A 21,065-nucleotide genomic window follows, 5' to 3' on the forward strand; every position below is an offset into this window, starting at 1 on the left:
GGGTCTCAGCCGGTGGCTACTGAGTTAGAAACAATTAGAAATGCTTTAATTGAAGGCAACGGAGCTACCTAAACTTACCACTTTTGAAAACCCAGCATAGACTGCGCCGCACTTGCAGTTAACAGGGCTCAACTGCTGATTATGACTCATGAGCAGACTGGAAAAACAGCGAATTTTTAAACAATATCCCGTTTTGTGTTGCAAGCGGGTCAAATGCTGCCCCATTTTTACGATCCTACAGGGAGATGGAGTTTAGGAACACACAAAAGCCCTAGCAAAAGAGTTACTGTTGAGGTCACATTTTCATACCCGCATTATTGAACTATACCTTTGAAAGACAAAAGAGCGGGCGATGTCCCAACATGCAGTTGTTGCTTAATGATTGTGTTGTCGGTCTGGAGAGGGCGGAGTGGTAGGTTGCTTAACAGTTTTACATTTTCCCATGGTATAATGCTGGTGATATGGTTAGCTATAATTAAAGGGTTATATAAATAAGCCATTGGGAAACAAATTAATTTATTTCCTTGGTGGGGCTACTTATGTAATTTGGGGCTTACACGTTGAGCTGCTCTCTCTTTGAAGCACTCAGCTCCCCCAGACCTGGTCCTCCTCTCCCAATTGTTTTAGAATAATTTCAAAACACGTCAAAGGAATGCAGATGTTAAATGCGCTGCAGCCTGAACTTCCTTGAAGCAGCAATGCCCTTAATGAGAAAAAGCTGGAGAGCAGAGTGAGACCTGGCTTGTAAAACAGTTTTATGGTACGTTTATTACTTTATCAGAAAAGGCCTTCGACCGGACAAGAGTGGAGCAGCACATCGGGCAGGGGAGCCGTCGGTGCCAGCGGGCCGCTTCTACTTGACAGCAGCACCCACCCGTTGCCCCCTCGCCCTTGCAGGTAGTGGAAGAATCAGTCACCCGATTGGGGCAACTTTATTGATTTCGGTAATGCTCAACCTTTTTGTGTTTACTAAGGATCTGGCCCAGTCTCGGGAACGGCAAATGGAAGGGTAGGCTGGTTCCTACCCCGATCAGAGAAATTTCCCTTTTCCAAGGAAATAATAAGATGTCATTAAAAGTCCAGCTTAAAAAACAAAGCATAATACTAAGTTTTCCTCTTACGCCTGTGTTTCTTTTATGACCTTGTAAGTAACATCATTAAGCCACTTGCCATTCTGTGAGCAAATCTTTATTTAATCACGTAATGTTTTTGCACTCTTCCCTAGAAATGTAAAGCCTTAAGCGTTAGAAATTTTAAAACAAATTCCTAAAGTTTAATTTTGCACACAAAGCTGTAGTACAGAAAACAAACAGTTTCCACGAATGCTATCTGTACTAACAGCTATTCTAGTTTCCTGTAATAGACACCATTTTGGCTTCACAAGAGAAAAAAAGAGAAGAGGAAAAAAAAAAAGAGGAAAAAGTAGTATTTAAATGTCTTGACATAAAGACCATGGCTACACTTCAGACAACTCTTCCAGGCCCCAGCTGTGAGATTCAAACAAGCTTCACCAACTGAAGGGAAGTGTACTTCTGTGAGATTTCTGGTGTTGGATGAAAAGACATAAAGCATTAAATTAGTTATGGAACATGCTCTCGTACCTTTCCTCCTCTGATCTTGTTACAAAAGATCTCAACCCTAGCCTCTTGGGCTTGCCGTTGTCGAAGACCCTACTGGCAGAGGGGGAAAGGCAGCGCTGGTTTCTCTTCATTTTAGATTTTAAGATTTCTGGTCTCAGGATAGTTCCAAGTCCCAGTTGGCTACAGTAATTTCCTTTTAAGCTTTTGCTTAATGTAATGCAGTAACTTCACAGCATGTGCCTTAGGAATGAACACCAACCAAAACTGCTGATCGTGTTTATCTTACACTACAGGGAAGCCACTGATCAAAGCTATGTATATTTTAATCAAAACTCTTCCCAAAGTGGCAGCTTCCACTGCCAGCACACTGCCAGTGTGCCTCTGCTAACACTGCAGAAAGAATAAAGAAAAACAGTCCTCCCAATTAGCAGCAGTCTGGAGGCAAATTTGGAGCCATCCAGCAGAGCTTCACATCTCTGGATATCAAGCTGAAGTCTACGATAAAGTTGGGCTGGGGCCCAGAGTGTGTTTGTCTCTCTCCGGTGGATTTTGAAGGGAGTGAAACTGGATGCTCGCTCGTAGGATGTCTGTCGTTTTAGCGTTTTGAAGATCTAATGGCTTTGATTTTCAAATCCTAATCACGGACTGCAAAGAAGAGGAGGAAGTTATTGCAAATTAATTAATAGGACCATGTTGGGTTGGGGTTTTCTGTGGGGGTTTGGTTAGTTGTTGTCGGAGTTTCGTGCTGTTCGGGGTCAGCATTAGATTCGGCGCTGTGTATGCAGAGTAAGAGGTACAAAGGTTCAGTCCCTGATTCTCCTGTGACTTTGTAGGACAGCCAGGCACACAGTTTTGGCGGCTAAGCTTGCCGGTGTCCAGAAATCGCCTTGAGCAACTGTTCTCAGTAAAGGAGTTTTTGGCCAATTCAGCCCAGCCCTCTCCCCAGGCTGAGCCGAAGCGGCCCCGTTGTTCCCCTGACTGGGTTTCCAAAAGGCATCACAGGAATATGCAGAAAACAGGCCGCCTGTCAATACTGGAGTAACAAGATTTTAGGCATTTGAGGGGCTGAGATCGGGACTTGTGAGATCAGAAACGGTGGTTTCCTATAAAAATCACATGTAAATTTGGACAAATTGCTTAAACTTGCTGTCCTTGATGCTGAAAATTACCTGAACATCTGCATTAATCCATTTATCTTAAAGAAACTTAACTTTAATCATACTTAACTTCAATCATACTCTTGTGTCCCAATTATGCTAATAGCACTCAAGTATGTACTTGAGTGTTTCGCTGACTGATGTTCTTCTGAATTGCAACTGCAATTCAGTGTCTCCCATTTCCAGGGATGTTGTGCTTTCCCCGAAGGAAGCTAACGTGGCTGAGTAGCAACTACAGGATTGTTTACATTTGTTAAGCCTTGTTTGATGTTTTCAAGAAACCAGCCTTCTCTTGAGGTCCAAGGGCCCCTGTTTTCCTCTTCTTTTCTTTTTTTTTTTTTTTAAGGTTATGTACAGAAAGTGATTTTTAAATAAGCCACTGATTTTTTTCTTAAAAAAACCTTTTGTGATTGGGCAATGGATTGTGGATCTTCAGTTGAAAAACTGAAGTGTTGTTGCTGCAAGAAAAAAAAACACCCTGTCTTGAAATACTCATCTTCATGCTCTTTATTTGCATTCTTGAAACTTAAAATGACTTTAATGTTTTTATTGAAAAATCAGGAAAATGAAACTGCTCTTTGTCTTAGACCTTATGGGTCAGGTTTCAGCACCGACTGAATCTTACTGCTGACTTTTGAACCTCTGAAGGTGCTGCTGTGCTTGGACTCTGCGTGACTCTCCGCTTACAAGAAGAGTAGCATTGTAAGTCATGTATATGATGTGTTTTTCTATTCGTTGTTGAGAATCTACTCGCAAAGGAAGGGCCAAAAATATTTTGAGCGAGCTTCTATTAGTTTACATAGCTGATTAAAACTGGAGGCGCTGTTTCTTTGTTGAAATAGTATCCACTATCCATCACAAGGGCCCATCTAAGCCGTGGGGCAAATCACCCTTTTGGCAGCCATATTGTTAAAACTGAGGTGAGAAAATAAACTGAAGACCCTTTGAGGAAATTTTTGAAGACTGTATGTAAACTCAATATCTTTGTTATTTCTTGCTACAGCTGACTGGGTCTCCGGTTTTATGTGTCTACTGAAACAACAGTACTAGCGAGTTGGCTGCTGCCGATCCCTTGCTATCGCACACGAGGAGCCTGCTGCGGCAGTGAGTGGCAGTGTGGACTCTTTTGGCAATTCCCAATGAAATTTGAACTCTTGATCTTCTGACCTTTGAAAGGGGATGGGTTTTAAATTCACGGCAAATACTGCACACCTATTAGCCAGGGGCAGATGTGACAGTGACACAGATGAGCCATTGCCTTCCTAAGAGGTAATTATCACGTGCATCTGGTTGTGCAGGCGGCAGGCGACACGAGAAGATGCACCCTCAGGAAATATTAGCCTTGTGAGATGGGTTATTGTTCATCAGCAGTAAGCAAGACTCCCTCTGTGGAGTGCAGGTAGGATGAAACTGAAAGAAGGCAAGAAGAAAAGCGGCTAGTTATTCAAGCTGTCTCAAAGAGCTCCTTTTAATGCACAGCACACCAGGGAACACATGGGTAATGGTTACGATGAAGTCTTCTGCTTCCCGTCGTGCTTGGCATTCCTTAATATGTATTGATGGCTTTGAATTGTCATCCTCCGTCGTAGCATCAAAGAGTAAATAGGCTGAGCGTTGCCAGCTTTGGTCATTTGAACATCATCCTTTTTAACCTGCCCGTCTCCCTTTCTTACTTAGGTAATGTTTTGCTTTCAGATGCTGCAGAAACACAAGTCCATCAACAAATGATGCTTGCTGTCGACTCACATCAGCCTCAGCAGGACCTGCATGGAGTCAGCTCTGCACCAGTGGTGAGCACCAGGGTTACGTGACCTTTTGCAAGTGAGAGGTGGACTCTGTACAGGGAGATCTGCAGAACAAGCAACTGCTGCCCTTTCCCACAGGGGGGAAGAGATCAGCTCCTCGTGAACATTATTACGGTGGAGAACCTGGTAGCAGTTATCATACCTTGTAGGTGACATTTTCCTGTGGCAGGCTCAGGTAAAAGACTACGACCCAAGTCTTCAGACATGTCCAGTTGTTCTGGACACTGTAATGTTTTGAGATCAATTTGCCAGATGTCGTGAGCCACACGAAGCTGAAATAACCTCTTCTCTTTATTTCCTTGAATATATTACAGGTCATTTCTCTTTGTTTCCTTGAATTTTCCAAGAGTTCCAGCCTGACTACACTGGTTTTGTGCTCCGGGCTGCCTGGAAAATATAGATGCATCAAGTAAGTGTGAAACATTTCTTATTTCTTACATCAAGGATATTTTCAAGTGGCAGTTTTTAAGCATATGTTCCTTTTTGCCCTGTCCTGTATTTCCAGGAGAATCCTACACCAACTAAAACATTGATTTATTTAAAATGCAACTAATGAGCTTTCTTTGTCCTCTGTCTCATGCTGGAAAATCCCACCTGATCCCTAATTAACAAATTGATTTATTAAAAGTATAACTAATGACCTCCCTTTGTCCTTTTCTTCCAGCTGCAGAATCCCACCTGATCCCAGATTAGCACATTGATTTATTTAAAATTAAAATCTATGCATTTCATAGTCTCTTTATCATGCCTCTCAGTGAATGCCTCAGGCACGTGTTCCGAGTTGGCTGCTGAGGCTCTGATTTTAGTGCACAGAGATCAAATACTTTAAGAGAAAAACCAGAGTTGTTTAAAATGCCACATTGTACCCCTAGTTGTTCAGGCATTCAAGTATTCCTACTACTAAGGTCAATATGAAGTCACCGGTCGTAACTTAGAGGATCAGCCTCACAGATTCCCTTCCAACAGATCACTTGAGCACGTGTTTGTCTTCAGATCCGTGGGTGAGCCCACCGGTGTGGGTAGGTCTCTGTAAGCCACTGTCCCTAAGCCCCGTGCATCCAGTGTCTTGCTAGATAATGGGGTTTGCTGCAAAGGAGTGCCCGTGTCCGGGGGTGTTCCTGCCTCGCACAGAATAGGCAGCCGAGAAGCATGAGGGAGAGCAGAGCAGGACTTGCATGCCGGGGCTGATTCACCACGGGCTCAATCTCTTGTAAACAGCTTGTGGCAAGTCTAGCACAGTTTGGAATTGTGTGTGTGTACAACAAGAGCTCACAAATACCGCTCATCAACAAGATCTGACCTTGGACTTGCACTGATATGAATATATCTGCAGGCAACACGAGGCCATTACATCCCGGTATGTAAACATTGAGGTATCCTTGGCCCTCTTCCCTCGGGTGTTCTGCAAAAACAAACAGTGGGTCACTCGCTGCAGACAATGCCTTCACAGAGAGGAACTGAAAAATAATGGTCTGTTTTAGATGAAGCAAGACAGAAAGACACGGTCTCTGGCAACAGACAAGCAGTCACAGGTTACATTAATTTCTTGCTTCGAAAGGAATGGCGGAGAAATATCCCAATTTCGTGTGCCAGCCAGCCAGCCTCCTTGCGTCACGGTACAAGCAGGAGGGCCCCATCCTGTGCTGACAGCCCCTACAGCACCCATCGCCTTTTCCCTCTGAGCTATCTCTTCAGCCTTACTATTTCTCTGGGCCAGGAGAAAGAAAATCAGTCTGAACGCAAAAGAAATGAAAGTACCCAGGGGCTACTTGTTCCTTGCCCTCACAGACCATGTTCCCAAGGTGGACAAGACCCCGGCTTAAGCACTGGTAATCCTCCAGGCTCTTGAAGCTCTTTCTGCGTAGCGTGGTGTAGGTCTACCACACCAGCGCTACGCAAAGCAGACGTGCTCAAAAAGGGACCTGAACGAGACCCAGCACCTCTGCAAAGGAAAAGTTTGAAGCGGCGTCTGAGATGAAAGACGTAAGGTGTCAGCCTGCCTTACAGGAAGGCTCTCGAACTTTGGCGTGTAGGCCTATGTTAAAGTTCTCTAAAGTGCTCTAGCATTGCGTGAGGAGGGGCGGGTTGGTGGTCGCTCTAGGGCAGCAATAGTCTGCATTTGTCTTCTAGGCCCTGACTCAGGTTTCCAGAACAAAGCTATAGTACGTCTGGCTCCATGACTTAACTGAATGGTAAGGCCTTTATTTCGCTTGGCTAACATCTACTCGGGCTACCATCCTCACAGTGAGATTTCTTAGCTAATGCCATCGCCCTTCTACGTCTCCCTTCCAGTCCCCTAGACCCTGACAGGTTTATTTCTTTAACGTTTGTAGCTGTATTCCCGTATGCAGTTGTGTCTGCATACAAGAATACAGCTATATGCATCAGGCAAAAATGCCACAAGTTAAATATAAATTAATGAAAGGGAAAAAAAGGAGCTGAAATAGCTTATTTTCACCTTATCTGCCACATTGCTTAGCACAGTTTGGAGCAGGTAAGGCACCTCATTTTAATTCTAAGCATGCAGAAGAGCGGCATCTAGCTGCTTGGCCTTTAAGATGTATTTTCCCTTCTCCCTCCCTGAAAACAACGTGCACACATCGTAGATCAGATGGGAGAGAAAAGGGAAGTTCCTCTTTTCATACGGGGAATTTAGACACCTGAATTCCCATCACATTTGTCTTACGACATAGGGCCTCGCCTCCGTCTGCCTGCCTGCATGCATCCTGCGAGGCTCCCAGCTAGCCCTTCTGGCAGGCAGCTTTTTCAATGGAAAAAATGGTGAAACTAAGTGCTGCCTTTTGCATGTAATAACCCGGTGGTGAGCCAACTCAGAGCGCCGGGAGCCCCGGATCCGCAGCTTCCTTGCCCCGGGGGTTCAAACCCACATCTCATACCAGGCTGTGGGCTCGGCTAGGATGGGTGTTTTCCCCAGCTCCATGTGAGCTGAGCCATTGTGCTGAAAGAGATGAAGAGAGCCGAAAGGGGAAAGTAATCATGGGTGATGAGGGATGGTGTCTGGGAAAGGAGGTGCAGGAGACACCGTGTTTTGGTTTCTTCTCTCAGACTGTTTCCGTATTTTGTCTGAAGATGATTATGTTTGAAATTCATAATCATTTTCTGGAGAGGTGACCTTTCCTCTCCAGGCAGCTAGAGTCATTCCTGGATTCCCTTCCCCTCTCTGGGAGAGACCCCCTTCCTTCCTGTACAGCCCGAAAACCTCAGGAAGAAGATCCCAAGTGCCACCAACAGACACTACCTGTATGTAGCCAACGACGACCCTCTCAGATGCTTGAATTTTCACCCCAGCCTCTTTGCTGGGTGTAGAATACTTGTCTGTCATCATGACTAACAAAGAATAAGTTACTGTTAATTAAAAAAATCCCCAAAAGCATGAAAGAAACTGTTTCTATGAAAATTCGTTTCAACAGTTGTGCCCCCTTAACTTCCATCACTGTATTTATCTCATAGAAATGAATTACACAGAAAATGTTAAAGGAAGTAGATGACTGCCAAGCCAGTCACTCCAGGTATTATCTTATTAATCTTAATTGACGTTTCCTTGTTTGTCTCTCTTATTTTTTCTTGCTGCAGCTTTGCATAGCCCTTTTTCTAAATTTCAGGTGATAAGTCCAGAGAAAGGCACTATTTATTATCTAATGAACCATATCTTAGTAGAAGATTGCTTTGAGGGTATTAGATACTGTAATATCAAAGAGAAAGTGTCCAAAGGAAACCGTAAGTAATAACCAGTAGCTTTACAGGAGTGAAACCTTGACTTTACCTTTGTTTCTAGCAGCTCAGCTGCAAGAATGTGTTGTCTTTCCCAGATGTTAGTTCTTTACGACCAACTTCTGTTTTCAGCAATGGTCAGTATCCGATGCGTGGCAGGGAAGTGTATCCCTGCCCTATTGGCAGTCTGTATCTACATGATATTGTAAATCTCAGCAATGGCAGAAGACAGCTTCCTTCTCACCGCAGTGGTTTACAACGGAAAGCTGTTTCTTTTTCGCTTTTTGCCTAGTCCTAGAGTTAGATGATACTTTGAGACAAACTTTTCTACGTGAAAAATTGCTTATCAAAACCGCTTTTCACTTGTTTTACGGTTTTACATCAAAAAAGGAAATAAAAACTTCAATTAGAATTCATTTTATTTAGAAATTGTATTTTCGTACCTGAACGGTAACGCTACCAAATCTCTACCCTGATTTTCACAAGAAATACAAACTTTCACAGTTTAAATAAGGTACTTACATTTCATTTTTTCTTGTTGGTTCACCCTCCCTAGAGATCAAACAAAGAAAAGCATTTTTCAACCATTTTATTTAGCCCCAACAATACCGTCACAATGATGTAGAAAATACCCAGTTACATTCCCAGACCTCGAAGCTTACTCATGGTGAGACAGATACACTTCAACTCCAGAAACTAGAATTGCCCAGAAGCCTGGAGACATTTGGAAGAGGGAGTTCACCTATGTTGAACCAATCCTTTATGTTACCACATCGGCGGTGATGAAAGCACGTAGGCAAAGCTGTGCTTAGCAAATTACTATGTCATACAGCTTACCTTGTTGGGTTCCGCCATGTTTAAGCAGGCAGCGTGTTGTTCTTGTCTTTGGAAGATCCGAAAAGAAAGGCTTTTTGTTCCACTATTAACACTTTCTTTGAGCTCAGTGAAAATTTTCGGAAAACGAAGGATGTTCTCCCGTGTAGTCGTTTAGCAGTGTTCCAAACAGCTGCACCTGAATACCATGGGTGAAGATAAGTTTCACACGCCTACTGTAAACAGGGATAAGGAAATACCATTTGCACAGGTAGAAGAAACAATTTGCGCGTCTTCAAAGCTTGCAAAAATGCTTGCTTGTGTTTACGAATTGACTATACTTAGAAACAGGTGCGTCAAAGCTGAAAAAAACTACCTCTGGGAAACAAACCACAAGATTTACTTGGTAACAGTTTACTTGGATGGTTAACCTTGGTGATCTCTGTTCAAGGCTTGCCTTCAAGGTCAGCTTTCTCTTTCACATGCATTTCTTCTACCACGCAGGTATCTGCATGAGCTCTCTCTCTGTGGTATCTGAAAGCTGAACTATGTTTTTAGGAAGCATGCTCATTTTCCAAGAGGGGGAACACTCCACAGTAGTCTAGGTACCTGGCCCACAGCTGGTCAGGAGATATGTGGTGCAAACAAGAACTGAACTACTTTACTGAACTTAATTTCTAATAAAATAACCTTCTGTAATGTCAAGGCAATGGAAGAGAGAAATCTCTGCTACCGCATGATTAAGAGATGTTGGGAAATTACGAGGAAACAGTAAATACGCATGCAGAAGCCTTTATTTTCCGTGTTCAGAGCCATTAGGACTACAGACACACAAAATGTCTACATCTGCATTGCTCCTTTGGAATAATGGTTGTTTCATAGGCATAATTATTTATCTTCCCACAGGCCTAATGTCAAATAGTTCAAGATCCTCAGGTACAAATTATTTTTGGTCGAAGTATAATGAATAAGCTTTTCTGGTACAAAGGATGTTGGGTTTCATTAAACTAACTGGACAAACTGGTATATTAAATAGGAGTGCATCCCAGTTTGTTCCCAAAGCTACGTTTTGTTTTTCCATCTTGGATTTCTCTGCAAAAACAAATGAATGCGGAGTAATAATTCTCAAGCCTACGCCTTTCTGGTGGCATCTTCTCGAAAGAACCAATAAATCTACTCGGCGTTCTTGCAGATGGTTCAGCTTTGTGAGGAAAAGCTCTGGACCTGCTCGTTCACGACCCTTAACGTTGGGATCCCTCCACCTCAGTAAGCAAAGAAACTTTCTTCCCCGGCAAGCTTTATAACTGAACCCAAGACGGCTAAGCGATCCCTTCTATGGGAGGGTAAACACCCCTTTAACAGGGTTTATTAAAGCCTCCCCAGTTATTCAAGAGGGAGTTTCCCGGTGGTAGATGTGCTCTGACATTTCTTACCAGCAAGAAAAAATGCGACAAGGTCTGGCAAAGGACCGCTCTGGTACGCCTATCTTTGAGGAACGTCAAAGAGTAAGTAGGGAACTTGTGCTCTATCAGCAGGAAAAGACATTTCTTCATAATCAGAGGGTAGAAACCAGTTCCATTCTCTTCTCATGTTTTGAGCAGAGCTTTGACAAAGGAGTGAATTTGCCCTGGAGCAGTTAAAACAAAACCAAAAACCCAAGAGGTCTACTCCACAGGCATTTTCCTGGCATTCTCTGACATGCAGATGACTGATAATATCACCGTAACAGCTGTTATCTCAAATGTCTGCCTCTGGGCAAATTAAAAGTAAAGAAAAGCCAAAATACTTGAAGAGATGAATATAGAAGGCATTTGCCAGTCATTTACTGGCCCTGGATTGCCTGCTGTCAGGGGTAAAATGAAGCGTGTTTGCTTTATAAGAAAATTACAGAGCTGTCATCTTTGCAGCTCCTATACGCAGAGCGATGAAGAGCAACATCATTGCCAGGACTGAAGGCAAGAGGATTGTTTTTTTAACCAGAATCTGAAACATCCTTTCTCAAGGATATGCTTGAGCCTTGCTGCCGTGGAGCAGCAGGAGCAGGGCTGCCCCCAGATGGGGACCAAGCCGGGACCCCAGGGGGACCCCGAAGCAAACAGTACATAAGCACAGCTATTGCAGACATGGCAAGTGGTCCAGCCAGGAGCAGCAGGAGATGGGCCTGGGGACAAGCACAGATCTAAGTCCAGGTAGGCTCCAGTCATCATCTCTGGACTCTTGGCCATGCTCCTTTGATGCAAAAGTTCTCAACTGGGAGGTGCTGCTCGCACAGATTCCTCCCAGCCGGCTCCCACAGTGGCATGCTGGTTTTATAGTGGGAGCCACATAGCTAGGTGGTGTAGCCTACAGTGCCAAAATATATATGCCTTGGCATCAGGTGTAGGACTGAGCTGGTATACGTGTGCCGTTTACATGCTGGATAACTTGGAGGGCAGGTAGAGAAACTTGGGACTACACGGATCTGTGCTAGTAGGGGCTGATCTTTTTTCTGATGATCTTCTGATGATGGAAGTGTGATTCGTCTGAGAGGGACCAACAACCTTCTGAGGTGCTGTGTCAGCTTGTGGAGATGGGTTTTTCACTTGAATTAGGTAACACCAAGCCTGCACCTGTTTGCTGCAGCCACAGGTCCTTGAAATGTCCAGGCTGTGAAATGTGTAAAAGATCATTCAAAGAAAATTCTCTGGACCAGACCGAAGTCAAAGGCACCGAGTGCCTTTCTCAGAGCTGTCAAGAAGGGAATTAAAACGCAACTAGCAATAACTGAGCTACTAGAGACAGGGTGAGAGATAAAGGGCTATTGCTTTCAGTGTCCTAATAACGTACTGACCTCCACAAGAGAAAACTTAACGTGTTTATAGGAGGTTCCGATTCTGGACCATACCATAACTCAGTGAAACTCTGCCTTTATAAAAAATAACTCCCTGCTGGTTGGTATCCATTTAAATTGTGTCCACATGTAACAAGCCTGGCTTTTGCATACTTCTGACAACTCTGGAAGTAGAATTACCACACAAATCTGCAGTATTTTAGTGGGAAGGGGGTAAAGCTGATATCGAAAATCCATCTGTGTTCTGATTTGAGTGCAGTAGGCTGAGGCAGGCCAAGAAAGCCACATGGGCCCCAGGAAGAGAAGTGCCAGGGGAAGGAGAAGAGAAGGTCATCTTGGTTTTGTTGGAGAGGAAAAATGAAAGCTTTACAGGTGTTCAGGGAATAGGGACTTCACTATTTCACTGGTGTCAGATAACTGTCTGTAACTGGGATGTTTATTTTAATATTGAAACCTTTAGCGTTACAGAGTGCTAACCATGGGATAAAAGATGTCCAAGAGAGGCTACGCATTGTCAAGATTTAAGATTAAATTCAAGATAAGACAACGGAGAGGAAGTTAGCAAACCCCGGTTCTGCTCCTGCCTCTGCCCGTGGTTTCGAAAATGTCACTCTTCTTCTCTGCATACGTGTTTCTCAAGCCTTTAGCATCCGTTTTACGTTTGTAGCGGATCTTCTCCACGAAGGGTGCAGCCCCGTGAGCGTTTTCATCGGCTCACAGGATGAGTAAATTCAGATCAGGAGCTCGCTTTGGAAGCGAACCTCCCGTCACCCCTGCTTACCGTGCCCGGCAGAGCAGGGCAGAGCCTTGTCCCGCTGCCCCAGGCACCGGGCACCTCCGTGGGGACAGCGAGGGGCCAAGGTGGAGCTGGAGAAGTTGAGGAAATGCCCGCAGAAAGTCGAGTATAGCCTGGTGACGTGCCACGCTTCTGAATGTCTTTTGTGTCACCGAAGCCTTTTCAAGTATTGAAAGGGACCCAAGCGGTCTCAAACGGCAGCTGAGGGACCTGCCCTGGGAGCCTCCTGCTGAGCATCACCTCATCTCTGTCCTTCCTCTGACTGATCCCTTGGGACTCACCAGGAAGGAGCACTTCAGTGAAAGGCACTTCCAGGAAGGACATTTTCCAAAGGCAAAGCCCTTTCTCTGCTCCAGGAGTTAAAATTCTTCACTGTAATTCCTGGAAAGTGATCCCGTCTAAAAAATCCTGGCAGTTCTTACAGGGGTAAGAAAACAATCATGGTGGAGGTCGTGTAAAACAAACAAAATGCTTGGAAAAGCTTTAAATTCAGGGGTATGAAATTCTGGGCATTACCAGCATTTTGCAAAAATGCCCTGACATGGTTTCTTGCAAAAGTGTTTGTGAAACTTTGGGTAAACTTAGGCCGTTTGAGTCTTTTGGTTGGAAATAATACAAAACTCTGTGGTTCTTACTTTTCATCTGCCAAAATTAAGGAAACAATCGTACCGCATTCCTTGTAAGCGTTAGGAATTGCACTTTACTAAGTCAGGCTCAAGTGAGATTTAAGTAGAACTAGAAAAAATGCTACTCCCTGGTTTTTATGACTTTTGAAATGTATACAGATGCAGTATGCGTGTCTCTGCTATGTTCTTGTGGGGACTTCAGGTAAATATTTGAATGGAGGGGTCTGCAACCTGAATGAATAGAGACTTTTAAAACATATATTGCTGAATATTTTGGGAAGCACGTACCATAGTTTTGCTCAAAACTCTATCCTTCCTGCTCTTTTCACTGGGACCCTTGCATAACATTGGAAGCGCTAATTGTATCTCTCAAAATTACAAGCAAGATGCTGTTTCAGGTGAAGGTAATTTGGGAACAAAGCCATTGGCGTAATTTGTGGTACTAGATATGAAACTGTAACGGGGAGAGTAAAAGAAAGCTTTCTTCTCATCATCTTTTGTATTTCTTTTTGTACATAGCACCTGTACAGAATGGTGAGGCCTTGCGCGACTTGTAATGTATTGATCACAAATCCCTGCTGGCCTAAGGGAACACGGATCCGCCGCAGTCCGTGCGTCCGTGCCAGTTCATACTCCATTTCCTCTGAAATGAAAGAAGCAGTGCAAGAAAGTCGAAGTTGCCCTGAAAAGTTTCTTCTCTTCAGAAATAACTACTCACTAATCAGCAACAGCCAATTCCCTTTTTGCCTGCCCCCAAGCCCTTGTCCTTACTGTCTCTGTGAGACTATAAATTGATCTTTGTAACATGTCCAGAAGATTAAAAATAATCCAGGCTCTCACAGAACACAGAAACACGTTGCTTGTTCCAGGATTGAGGGGTCCTCAGGGAGGTGCTGCTTTAAAGTTCAACCAAGATAACTTTAGCATGAGTGTCGCACCAGTCTGAGCTGTGCTGTGTCCAGGAGATGATTCCTTGGGAATCGGTTTCCTAAAGTTTCATAAACATTGCCAAAGAGAGTTTTTAAAAAAAGAACAAAAGTAGACTTAGCAATAAAGACCTTTCTTTGCATTGAAGTATTCCCGGTGACTTGCTGGGTGGAATGAGTAGAGGCCACATCAGCTGTAGAAGCAGAAATTTTGTTTAATATCAGGTTTGCATGCCACAGTATATCGTTTCCGTGGGCTCCAAGGAGGACCTGTAAATATCGTGTAGCGGTTCCGGTGCCAGAATATCAGTGCCAACTGGATTTTCAGGTCTGATGTTTACTTTTGTCATTTCAGATAGGACAGATCAACGCCTATCAAGTGATTTGCGGATGTCCCAGTCACCGTTATCCAAACCGCGGTGCTTTAGGATCCAAACGGCATAAAAAAGTCAACCTGCTGAGTCTCACAGCATCCGCCAGCTTCCTCAGGTGGGCTTCATGGTACGGCCTTCCTTGCCAGCAAGTGGGCACTTACTGAGTATAAAAAAGCTGCCCCTTGGCACCTGAGACTTTTCTACTGCCCTGAAGGTACCGTGACTCTGTATCACACTATTCAGTGCGTGAAATTTTGTGCAAAGCCCCTGAAGTTGGTTGTCTTCTGAGGAAAGAAGAACGGCCCGGGAAGGGGTGGCATGGTTGCAAAGACCTTCTTGAGTCATTCAGAGCTTCTTCACGCCTCTGTCACAGCAGCTTTTGGGGTCTGAATAGCTTGTCGCTGTCTTTGAACCCAGTTTCTGTCCACACCTAAGAGCAGGAGATAGTGATCACGGATCTTTTAATACAATATGCAAGAATTTGAAGCACTATTTCTGGGTTAAAGAAAAAGAGTTGGTTTTATTAGGAAAGTATACTCTACCTCTCCTCTGAAAACTCTTCCCAAAAATGTACACTAATGTAGCTAGCACAATCATCCGTTTGCACAGCAAGCCCTTAGACGCTGTTTTCCTTCTTCCAGATGACTTTCGTAGCCCACCTGGGAAATAAATTACTGGGCAGTGCTAGAGTTATTAAATCTACATACCCTCATAAAAGTTCAAACCAAAGTGTGATCATCAAGTACTTACAGGTCAGCAATCACACCCTTAATTTTCAGAAATAATTTAGAAGAGACGGTATTATCTGGAGAAAAAGGTCCTTCCTTTTCCTTTCCAAATTTCCCTTTATACGTTAGTAATAAGCATAAAAATTAGGACCTGGCTGAATGCTTGCCGAAGCCAATGGAAAATTTTTACTTAATCCCCGGGCGCTTTGGTGGGAGCCCTTCAAACCTTTCAATTCAGAGAAGCACCTATGTCATAAGCCCTTTATAAGGTCCCAGTTATATTGCCCCATTTTGTGGGACATAGCTACAGCCTTGAAATTAAAAATATACTTAAATACTTTGCAGAATAAGGATGCACTTTAGAGCCAAGTATAGGCATGAGATGTGTGTCAAACGGGGCCTTATTATTTAGCAGAGCACGCTGTTTGCCGCTCACAGATCTGTCGCCATTGAAGCTGTGGGTATTGGTTTGATTTTTGGAAAACGTGTCTTCCAGCACATTCTTCAAAAAATGGTATCTTGGAACACCAGTTAGAGGTAGTATGACGGAGTCTTTCAAAAGTAGGCTTTTGTAGAAAGTGATATAGTTACGTAGTTCTCCCAGTTTACTCTCAGGTCGTGCTGGTGCTGTGCATCTGAGTCCCGGTTTTACAAATAAATGGTTGCACGGGTTCCAAGAGTCGTGACATCAAAGAAAGGCACAAAGCTGCCGTCTGCTCCTGACGGCTTTTCTTTACACCATTTTTTTTTTTTTTTTTTGCAGTTGAAGAGTCTAAGCCTGTTTCAGTGGCTCTGCGCTCCCGGTGCACGTTGTCTGCAGCAGCCGGAGTCAGCCCAAACCGTCTCTCATAGGTCGGCTTTCGAACGGGGATTTTCTCACAGCGCGATCAACCGCCTTTCCAGCAAATCACAGGTGTTCTCCACATGGCGTGAGCAGGTGAGAGCACGACTTTGCCAAACCGTGATGAAGTTTGGTAGCTGAAATGCAAAATCCCAGTTTGGCCTGAGATCTGAACCTGGCACTCCGCTTTATCCTCCGCTCCGAGCCAAATCATACTGCAGCACGTCGTGAAAACCGAACACCACTGTGCTCTGGATCGCTTAAGATCTGGATCCAGCTGCAAACTCCGATGAGGAAGCTCCTCTCTGTGCATGTTACAGTGGTGCCAATGCGCAACATGTTCCCGCGTTAGCTAGAGCTGGGAGCACTCCGAGACAAATGCAAACACCTGAAAATCGGCACCTAAAAGTCTGTAGGGAAGAAGCTAAAATGCAGAGAAGGCATTAGGGGGGCAATGAAATTGCTGCTCCGTGGAGCTTAAAAAGACAAAACAGGAAAGAAACACACCATGAAGGTTTACGGGGGGTTCAAGTTCTGAGGCAAAGCACCCCCTCCGTCTTTTTGGCTCCTAAAGTCTCTTATTATTAGTTTTAAGGGCTGCCAAGCAGACAGAGTAATTCATTCAGCCCACCTGTGCTTTTTTTGAGGGGAAAAAAAATGCAAGGATGTGTTCCATATTCTTCGGGAAGTGCTCCTCGCTGTGGAGCCAGCTCTGCTGAAGCCTCATGAGCGCTCACAGGACGTCTGTGGTGTGCCAGCCCCCCCAGGTGACCCCGCTGCCCAGGCGATCCCGCTCTCACCTTCTGTCGTGGGCTTTTTTTTTTCTTTTTTTTTTTTTTTTTTTTTTTTGGTTTGTTTTACTGGGGAAGGATTTGAATTTTTCTTCTGGTGTGTTTGGCACTTCCGGTAGAGACTTTGACATGGAAAAAGGCTCATCTTTCAAATGCCCATGGCACTCTCTGTGAAAGGTGATTTTTAAAACGCCATTTTATTTCGCTTCCTGGCAGTGATATCAAAAGGAACAATCAGTGCCTGATTTAGAGCCAACAATTTATTTCCATTATAATAAACAGAAAACAATGGCACGCTGCCTTATTAGTTATTTGCCTTCCAAGTCAACAAACTTGGAGGGTTGGGATGAGATCTAACCAGAGATACGCTTTGATGTTTTCAGTTTGGAGAACTGGTCTCCTAGCCAAAATGCTGAGCAATGGCAGTTCTGGGGGAAGAAGGAAGGGAAGGAAGAGCAGAGGGAAAGGAGAGACTCCCTGAAAGCGCAGGGCAGGGGGACAGCTGCTGGAAGAGCTGGGTATTTTGTGCCATGATGGTGGCTGGTTCGAAGAAGACATTGGAGTGGTGATTGTGGTACCCGGGAGTCTCGCGTCAGACGTAACGCGTGCGCAAAGAGCAGCAGCTGGATTGGTTTTGGTGTTGTCACTTTGATTTATACCCGTTGAGGATCTAGTCCAATGCATGCTCAAGATCTGCTGCTGCCCGTCAGAAGCACAGAACCACTTTGGTGGTGTGTTGCAGGGTGTGTTGTGGAGGCCCATGGATCCAAACCAACCCAGATGTGCACAGCAGCTTCTCTCCCAGGAGCAAGCTCTTAGTCTTCTAGCACTGTCACATAAACGCTGCTTTGTAGGGCGTGCTGCTGAGCAAAATGAGTTTCAGTATTGGTCACTGCACTTTGTTGTTTTAGCACTGATTTCACATACATGTAACGTTGCAGGAGGGGAGACTCCTCAGCAGAAACAGGAGAGTTAAAGTGCTTTGAAGTATTTTGTTCTATATGCCTAATGGGACAGAGGAGCTGTGGAAAACTATCTCGCAAGAAGGTCTTGGAGGTGAGTATAAACATTACAGGTAAAAATCTGCTATTTTTCTCGATAGAAAATTGTGATAAACTTCTTCCTGGGCATCGTGATGCCAATCAATAGTGAAAAAGTCAAGGACGCCCCCATTGCCTGAATGCATTTCACCAACATTCCCAGAACAAAGCATCCGTATTATTTAACAGAGCAGAAAGCCTGAACGTGGTGCGAGGCAATTGATCGTTCCTTGTTTATTAGTCACATCTCTCACGGACAGGCCACACCAACCCTTTTAGATTCTTTTCTGATAAATATGCAAACACGTTAAACCCCTATTTTTTCTCACAGAAGCGATGCTGTAAACTGCCCAAGTGGTTCGTAACAGTAACCAAATGAATAGGGGCAACAGCAAGTGAGGTAAATTGTTTGCCTGTGCATTGGAGGGAGATATATACCTGCTGCCTACCTATAGATTTTTATTTTAAGGGAGTTTCTGTAGGGATTTTTTAAAAACCTGAGGAAATTGCAAACTTTTCCAAAGCCAAAAGAAAACTTGCCATTCTTAGGAGGAGCAAGGCAAGCTGCAACCTGTTTTAGAAAAGGTATAGCACGGTGATCATAAACCATTGCCTTTGAGGTAACCAAACGCAGCACAGAAAGAAACCAAAAATACCTGTTGGGAAGAAACGTCTCATCTGAGCAAAGATATTTGATAATAGTTTCGTGTGTTATTGTCAAACTGCTTTAAATAGCCAAGCCCACAGTTATCACGGAGGAGAGAATCTGAAGCAGGCGATGTTGCACAAAAGATCACATAGTACTTCATTGGGCCACAAGAATCTGCGTGATAGTGACGATTTTCAGCGACCGAAGTCATCATACTGGATCCAAGCCTCAGAGAGTTTCTTGAACTGGCACTTTTAAAAAATATCTAGTTGTAATGAGTGGTGGGGACAGTCTGTCGCACGCACAGGTCAATTTTCTGTGCAGAACAGCGCTTTCAAATCCTGCTCGAGCAGTTTCCTCTCCTTTGAACCCTCTTTCTTATTGCCAGATGCTCGGTCACAGTCTGGCCCTCATTCTTCCAGTCCTCCCATAAATGGAAGCAAATTTCCACCAAAAGCTTCCTTGGGGGCATAAGGAAATTAGGGAAAGAATAGACCTGGAGTCCTCTCATGTAGCTAAAAGGCCTCCAGTCAGACACTGCAGCCAACTTCTCTTTCCTGTGCTCTGTTGCAACATGATCAGCTTTTTTAACTAGCCTAGAAATTCTGGCTTCTTGCTTTATTCCAGCAGATCTCCCTTCAGCAGAGGCATGTGATACCTGGCCTTGATCCGCCTGACCGCAGAAACCCAGATCCCACAAAAAGGGCTGCACTTCTTGCCCTTCTGCATTTCCATGATTGCCTTCTGGACAGTAATAGATGATGCTGAAATGCTTTCAGCAAAGACACAAGCTTATCCTCCCTCCTTCAAATGCCGGTTCTCTCTCTCCTGCGCTCTTAGTTTTACCTCATCAGCTCAGTTTTTCTGCTGGCCCCCGCTCATTTCTCAAGCCAAAAGTCTATATCTTTGTAGCCACAAAGTCCCAGAGCGCAACGCGTCCTTGCATGTAGTGATTTCAGGTTGGCGACGGCTGAGGCCAGCCTGGACGCTGCCTCCCCTCTCGTTAAATGAGGCTGGGCATCATACGGTAAACAGTTACGGCGAGGAAGCTGCAACTGGAGCCATCACAGGGCATAAAAGGAGAAAATACCTCACCGAATTAATTCCAAGAAAGAATAAGGTTGGTGTCTCATCGGGCAATAGGAACTATCCGTGACATATTTGTCTTTTTATTTGTCCTTGCCATGAGTTCAGTAATTATTCTTATTAATGTGTGCGGTGCAAATGTCTTCACTGAGGGAGGTACCTTGATTTACCAGTGCCTGGTTTCTAAAATCTTGCAAAACAGATGAAAGCGGGCAAGGGAGGAAGGCATGGAGGGCCAGGCAGCAAAGCTTTTGGGTGAGGTCCTGGGATCTGCCGAGGAAATAGGGGCTGAGAACAGGTATCGTGAATCTTTAACTCCTGTACATCCTTTCGATACAGAGTCAAATCCTGCTCCTGTGAAACACCTCTGAAGGCAGCATAACTACGCACAGACAGATGAGAGAGGCGTTGCCTCTTCTTTTTTCGGTCATGTCAGATTTCCCTGAAATCTGTTTTATCTAACTGCCAGACAAAGCTCCTCGATTCTGCAGCCAGCGTTATTTGGTCAGGGCATGGGGGTGAAAAGCCCGGCATTCAACAGAGATTCCTTGGAGTATCTTTAAGATCTTGGATCACATAAAACAGTCCCCTCTCATAAAAAAAAAAAAAAGCACACAAACTTACCATTGTTGAGTGTTTCTTTAATAGAATCAGAAACAAATTTGTGACCTTGTGGCCCAGAGGTGGGAACACCATCTATAAACTTGCCCAGACATAGAAATGCATTCTGCCTGTCAGTAGGAGTTTGCCATTGAACATGTATATAAAAAAAAGCTGGTGTTACATTAGGCCAACATTTTTTAAATGCCACAGCTCACTTTATATGCCGTAAACCTTGTTAATGTTGCTAACAAGAAAGTTAAAAACTCAAAGCTATAAAAATAGGAATGCCACTGCTAACTAAATAAATAATACGTGAGAACCAAATATTCAGATACAAGTTCTGGAACGGCTCGTGTGTCCAGGGAGGGAGAAAGAAAAAAAAAAAAAAACCAAACCCATTAACCTGAGTCGTTGCTGATGTTATAAAAGCTCCCTATAGTCCGCAGAATTGTCTCCCCTTGAGTGTTTGACTTAATTTCAAATGGGTTTTGAGAATTCAACACGATAGCCTGGACAAAGCGGCCGGTCATTTCAGAAGCGAGGGGCAGGCAGGCAGCAAGGACCGTGCCAGCAAGGACGACGCAGCCCGGGAGTCCGGATGGGGCAGGGAGGGAGGGAGGGAGGGAGGTTTCCTTCTATCTGACTCAACAACAGATTGTTAATGTGGCAGCAGTGGGGAAAACGTTTC

At 44.3% G+C, this 21,065-nt stretch overlaps 1 long non-coding RNA gene across 1 annotated transcript in view; it reads left to right on the top strand.

Moving 5' to 3' along the window:
• Positions 1-4,468: 4,468 nt before the first annotated feature.
• Positions 4,469-21,065, top strand: part of LOC128907887 (uncharacterized) — a 31,963-nt gene continuing 15,366 nt past the window's right edge. Inside the window, exons 1-5 of the long non-coding RNA XR_008465779.1 lie at positions 4,469-4,527; positions 4,857-4,951; positions 14,621-14,754; positions 16,131-16,304; positions 17,941-18,055. This is a non-coding gene — a long non-coding RNA (uncharacterized LOC128907887). The remainder of the gene's footprint in view (positions 4,528-4,856; positions 4,952-14,620; positions 14,755-16,130; positions 16,305-17,940; positions 18,056-21,065) is intronic.

Source organism: Rissa tridactyla, chromosome 3 (genome assembly GCF_028500815.1).
Source record: "Rissa tridactyla isolate bRisTri1 chromosome 3, bRisTri1.patW.cur.20221130, whole genome shotgun sequence".
NCBI lineage: Eukaryota > Metazoa > Chordata > Aves > Charadriiformes > Laridae > Rissa > Rissa tridactyla.